Below are 6,516 nucleotides of genomic sequence, written 5' to 3'. Positions count from 1 at the left end.
ATATATATATATATATATACCGTATATATATATATATATACATATATATATACATTCAAGGCCTAAATCAGTCAGTCTACACTAAATGTTAATATATTATTATCTTTTTATTTTTGATACTGTATTTCAAATAATAAACCTTGAATAATTTTACCATTTTATTACAAACATTTTATGAATTTCTATGAAATACAAACCTTCAAAATCGGTCTGACATGTCGTTTAAACAGAAATAATGCCACTAAATTGGTGAGCCTTAGCGGCACCCTCGCTGAGTAACCGATATATATATATATATATATATATATATAAAACAGCCTATATATTACCATAAATAGGGGAAGAGGGAGGTCATTCCAAATGGAACCAGCATGAAATGTGGAGGTGCGTTTTACATAGGTCTTCGTGCGAAAAGAAAGGACAGCAAGCAATGATTTTGAGCAGGCCCGAGATGACTAGAGGTTCATACCTAGGAAAAATGTCCTTATCAGCAATTTTGATCGGTAGTGTTTCAGAAAAAAAAAATTCCCAACCTCTCCCTTTCAAGGTTAGTGTACCACAGATGTAAACAGCGAAATATACAAGAAGTGGGCCTATAATAACAGAAATAAGATTTAACCATTGGGGGTGAATGATAGTAAATAAAACAAGAATGATAGATTAATGGAACCGCTAAAAACCGTCAACCGGAAATTAGCAACCTCTCCCTTTCAAGGTAAGTGTACCACAGGTGTAAACAGCGCAATATACAAGAAGTATATAAACAGAAATCAGAGAAATGCATCTGGGTGAATGATAGTTAATAAAACAAGAACGATAGATTAATGGAACCGCTAAGAAAACCGTCAACATAATGTTCAAGCAGATTAAAGCCCGTCGACAACGTGTAAACTACTGTACATCAACTAGAAAAGTATGTAATCATTCATACGGTGAAACATTATGGTACAAAATTATACAAAAATCATTGGGTATTATAACAATTCTATAAGATGGACATGATACATTTTTATACAATTTCAACTTAATAAGGCTTACATTTAATCCATTGTGGCTAATAGTGCTTAGTTTGTATTTTAATCTTTGTTCAAGTGCCTTCCGGACCACATTTTCTGTACCGCTGCATTATTATAGCAATACCTGTAACGATTAGGACATCATTGTTTTCATGATTTCTGGCAAAATGTGAGGCTACTGGTAGGCCATGTAGATTATGTTTAATGGACCTTGTGTTTTATAAATCGCTTTGCTAAACGACGTTTTGTTTCTCCAACATAATAGAGGTTACATTTATTACTAGTTATAACATATAACGTAATTAGTTGTAGTACAAATGAAATTGTCTGATTCTGATGTAAACCAATGGACCGGTTATAGTTCTACATTATATTTTGTTACTACATGGGATGGTAAGAAAGAAAGCGTGAGACTGACCATAGTTTTAAAAATTTACAATAGAAAAACGCTTATTTATATAAATGTTTATGGAATAATTCGGTAATAAATACCTGTTTATACTTGCTCTGGTTTAGCCAATGTTACTTATGATCGTCGAATCCGAAGTATAGGTCAACAAAATAGTCAATAGTAAAAAAAACATTATCCACTGTACATCCTATTCACATGTATTGTCTTTATTCAAGATTACATCTCGACAACTAACTCATGCTCTCTTACACATCATATTTAACTAGCTCTATAAGTCATTCACCCCTTTTTCAGGGTTGTTACACTTCCCTATCTCTTCAATCAGAATATAAAACCTTCATGATTCAAGAACCACAAAACTATATCGAACCCGGCCGTTTTACTGTTGTCCATTGACCCTTACGATGAATAAACAGTGGTAACACTTCCTCGTTAGAAGGAAAGAAAAATTTATGCAAGATACGAGGTGGAACAAAAACAAAATCTCACTTTACTTTCCGAATCGTTAGAATGAGTACCGGTATAAGACACGGAAAACTGCAAGGTATTGCCGGTCATAGAAATTTGGAAGCCTAGCTGTGTTTTAATAGAAGACAGATTTTTTTTAATTACCTTACGCGTTTTACTGTTGTCCATTGACCCTTACGATGAATAAACAGTGGTAACACTTCCTCGTTAGAAGGAAAGAAAAATTTATGCAAGATACGAGGTGGAACAAAAACAAAATCTCACTTTACTTTCCGAATCGTTAGAATGAGTACCGGTATAAGACACGGAAAACTGCAAGGTATTGCCGGTCATAGAAATTTGGAAGCCTAGCTGTGTTTTAATAGAAGACGGATTTTTTTTAATTGCCTTACGTGATATAGATCCTTCAGGAGTGAACGCCTTATAGTTCTTACAGGTTCATACTAGCACTGAAACAGGGGCGGATCCAGAAATTTTCTGACGGGGTCGGGAGGGGGGGAATAGGTATTCCACACCCACCTCAGCCCCAATATGGTTGGGGCTGAGGTGAGCGAATTTTAAGAATATACCCCTCTAGATAGACGCTCGAAAATGGCACTCTCAGATGGTAAAAATATGTTTTTTCAAAGCAGTGTTCCTCGACAAAAAAATTATTGACTTCCTCTCGACGGGCGCTATGCTCCCTCTCCCTTAGACACCCCTCCCCTCACGGGCGTCGCAAAGGTCTAGTCAAGAACCTATAGTCTATTTTATACTGGATGTCGCAAAGCAAATTTTGATTTTGGTACCTCCAGATGCCCGGAAATGGCACTCATTCAGACTTAAAATTTGAATATTTCTCCATTAAAATAAAAAAAATGTTTACAAATGTATAGGTCCTGCCCGATTGGGCAACCCACCTCAATGGATTAATATGATATATGTCCTACATTCGATGTCAGAGACACATTATGCTCTTATGTATCAGTAAAACCCTTTTGGATCAGGGTGCTGTAGAGCGAGGACACTACTGGACAATATAAGTAGGGGCACAAAAGGGGCCCCAGCTAGCACTAGTGACCCTTGGAGAAAATTTTAAGAATACCCCCATCTAGACGCTCGGAAATGGCACTCTCTGAAGGTAAAAATGCTTTTTTCAAAGCAGTGTTTCTCGAAAAGGTCATTGACTTCCTCCCGACGGGAGTTATGCCCCTGTATGCTCCTCCTCCCTTAGACAACTCCCCTCACTGGCGTCGGAAAGGTCTGATCAAAGGACATAGTCTATACTGGGTAGTCGCAAAGCAAAAGTATGATCATGGCACCTTCAGATGCCTGGAAATGGCACTCAGTCATATTTAAAATTTGAATATTTTATCTATTTTTTTTTATTTTGACGTATGAAAGGTGGCCCTGGCCGGCTAGGCACCCCACCCCTATTGGATTAATGTCATACATTCGCTGTCAGAGACACATTATGCTGTTAGGTATTAACAAGCCCATTTTGGATCGGGGTGGTATAGCGAGGACCCTACTGGACCCTCAGAGGTAGAGGAACCAAAGGGCCCCTTAAGGGCCGGTGGCCTGGGGATCTTCGCACGAGAACGCGAAGGCGTTACTCCATGCTGAGCATGGATAGCTGTTCTATAGTAGGGTACTTCATTCCGGCTAAAAAATATGTCTATAGGTCTCCGCTTTTGACGTTTTTACATGTTGATTTATGCGTCAGGGATATAGCGTTGTGTTCGTTGTCAATCAATAGAAAAATCTAAATTAGTGAGTGGTGAAATAATCGAGCTCCCCTTTCGCCCTAGTCTGCTGGGATCCGCCACTGAACTCATGGGTACACTTCCTTTTTTTCCCTCTTTCTTTCTTCACTTCAACTCTTCTCAATTTTATTTAAATTTTTGGCGTGACTGACGGGGGTAGGGGGGGGGCACGGGCCTCCGTGGCCCCCTCTGTATCTGCTATGATATGTTTTTTTTTTATAGGCAGTAGATGTTTGAAGATTCAAGAACTTGTATTGGTCTATATAAAATATACTGAAATTTGTTATAGTTTGTTATAATATGGGGATACTATTAAAAACAAATGACTTTCTAGTTCTGCAGACTCAATGTACAAAAGTTTTTGGAGGACGTAGTCTTATGCCAGATTTATCGAATATAGCAATTATAGAGAGATGAGAGGGTGGCTAGGATCCTTCATAATTTTTTCCACTTTTTGTTGACGCACTTCTCATAAATAAATGACCATGGCATCAGATCTTACTTAATAGTATGTTATGCAATTTTTCGAGGCCTCTCAAGATTCAATTTGTACATATCCTTCTCAGTATAATTTCCATAAAAGCATAATTGTTGTTCTGTTCTGTGTATTGGTTTATCACACATATAAAATATACTGAAATTTGTTATAGTTTGTTATAATATGGGGATACTATTAAAAACAAATGAATTTCTAGTTCTGCAGACTCAATGTACAAAAGTTTTCGGAGGACGTAGTCTTATGCTAGATTTAACGAATATAGCAATTATAGAGATGAGAGGGTGGCTAGGATCCTTCATAATTTTTTCCACTTTTTGTTGACGCACTTCTCATAAATAAATGACCATGGCATCAATCTTACTTAATAGTATGTTATGCAATTTTTCGAGGCCTCTCAAGATTCAATTTGTACATATCCTTCTCAGTATAATTTCCATAAAAGCATAATTGTTGTTCTGTTCTGTGTATTGGTTTATCACACAATTTATAGTATACATTTGTATGGAAAATATTATAAGATATCATTATTATCTTAAATAAAAAACAGCAATAATCATTAATGAAGGTAAAGTATTTGTGTGAAATGAAGTCATAATTATATATTCGGAGAAAATGTGAAAAAGAAAGAGTCCCACCCGAGAACAACTTGCGATATTTTTCGCAGTTTTTTTCAAATGTACTGAGTATTCGGTACATTTCCACGTCAGGTAGGGCAAAATTACACCTATACATGTTCCTCCTGACGCAAATCCAGTTATTGTCTATTATTCCATCACGACAATAACAATTACTATCAACCTGCAGTACCCGCTGCTTACTTGGACTCGAATTCAACCCTGGCCATCAGGCGCAAGCTCGGTGGTCTAGAGGTATGATGCCAGGCTTGTGATCTGGAGATCGTGGGTTCGAGTCCCACCCGAGAAGAACTTGCGATTTTTTTCGCAGTCGTTTTCAAATGTACTGAGTATTCGGTACATTTCCACGTCAGGTAGGGCAAAATTACACCTATACATGTTTCTCCTGACGCAAATCCAGTTATTGTCTATTATTCCATCATAACAATTACTATAAGCACTGCAGTACCCGCTGCTTACTTGGACTCGAATTCAACCCTGGCCATCAGGCGCAATCTCGGTGGTCTAGGGGTATGATGCCAGGCTAGTGATCTGGAGATCGTGGGTTCGAGTCCCACCCGAGAACAACTTGCAATTTTTTTCGCAGTTGTTTTCAAATGTACTGAGTATTCGGTACATTTCCACGTCAGGTAGGGCAAAATTACACCTATACAAGATACAAGAAGCAAAAAAGGTGGGGTGGGGATGGTGAATACGAGATCGCCATATTACATCCAGTACTAACAAACAAGCATTGATAAGACAGATTGAATAAAGAGAAAAATTTTAAACACCATATACCTGAGCCAGATATTTTTGTAGCAATTTTTGAAGATAACCAGAGTTGGTTTACCTTTTAAATGCTAAAAAATAAAACACTACAATGCTAAAAGACAAAACAAGATTAAAATGTATTATCAACTCTGATTTTTTTAAAGCTTCCCGAGAAAATACAGCCGTTGGGAATGAGATTCTTTCTTTGACATCATGAGAGTTAGATTCCAACTTTAATTTCTCATCAATTACGGTACCCACGTATACATATTGGGTTACTCTTTCAACAATGGGTAATTACACCATTAGTGGATCAGGGCTTAAACACTGCAGTACCCGCTGCTTACTTGGACTCGAATTCAACCCTGGCCATCAGGCGCAATCTCGGTGGTCTAGAGGTCTGATGCCAGGCTAGTGATCTGGAGATCATGGGTTCGAGTCCCACCAGAGAACAACTTGCGATTTTTTTCGCAGTTGTTTTCAAATGTACTGAGTATTCGGTACATTTCCACGTCAGGTAGGGCAGAATTACACCTATACAAGATACAAGAAGCAAAAAAAGTGGGGTGGGGATGGTGAATACGAGATCGCCATATTACATCCAGTACTAACAAACAAGCATTGATAAGACAGATTGAATAAAGAGAAAAATTTTAAACACCATATACCTGAGCCAGATATTTTTGTAGCAATTTTTGAAGATAACCAGAGTTGGTTTACCTTTTAAATGCTAAAAAATAAAACACTACAATGCTAAAAGACAAAACAAGATTAAAATGTATTATCAACTCTGATTTTTTTAAAGCTTCCCGAGAAAATACAGCCGTTGGGAATGAGATTCTTTCTTTGACATCATGAGAGTTAGATTCCAACTTTAATTTCTCATCAATTACGGTACCCACGTATACATATTGGGTTACTCTTTCAACAATGGGTAATTACACCATTAGTGGATCAGGGCTAGCTGAATTTTTACAAGTGTATATAT

At 37.3% G+C, this 6,516-nt stretch overlaps 1 non-coding gene across 1 annotated transcript; it reads left to right on the top strand.

Annotated features, from left to right (window-relative positions):
• The first annotated feature begins 5,268 nt into the window (after positions 1-5,268).
• On the top strand, positions 5,269-5,340 carry Trnat-agu. The gene has a single exon. It is a non-coding gene; the product is annotated as a tRNA-Thr (tRNA).
• Positions 5,341-6,516: the final 1,176 nt, after the last annotated feature.

This window comes from Anneissia japonica, unplaced genomic scaffold (genome assembly GCF_011630105.1).
Source record: "Anneissia japonica isolate Jap-2015-1 unplaced genomic scaffold, ASM1163010v1 scaffold573_len2283161_cov171, whole genome shotgun sequence".
Classification (NCBI taxonomy): Eukaryota; Metazoa; Echinodermata; class Crinoidea; order Comatulida; family Comatulidae; genus Anneissia; species Anneissia japonica.
Note: the sequence above shows the minus strand (reverse complement) of the source record. Positions and strands in the feature narration are given on the sequence as shown.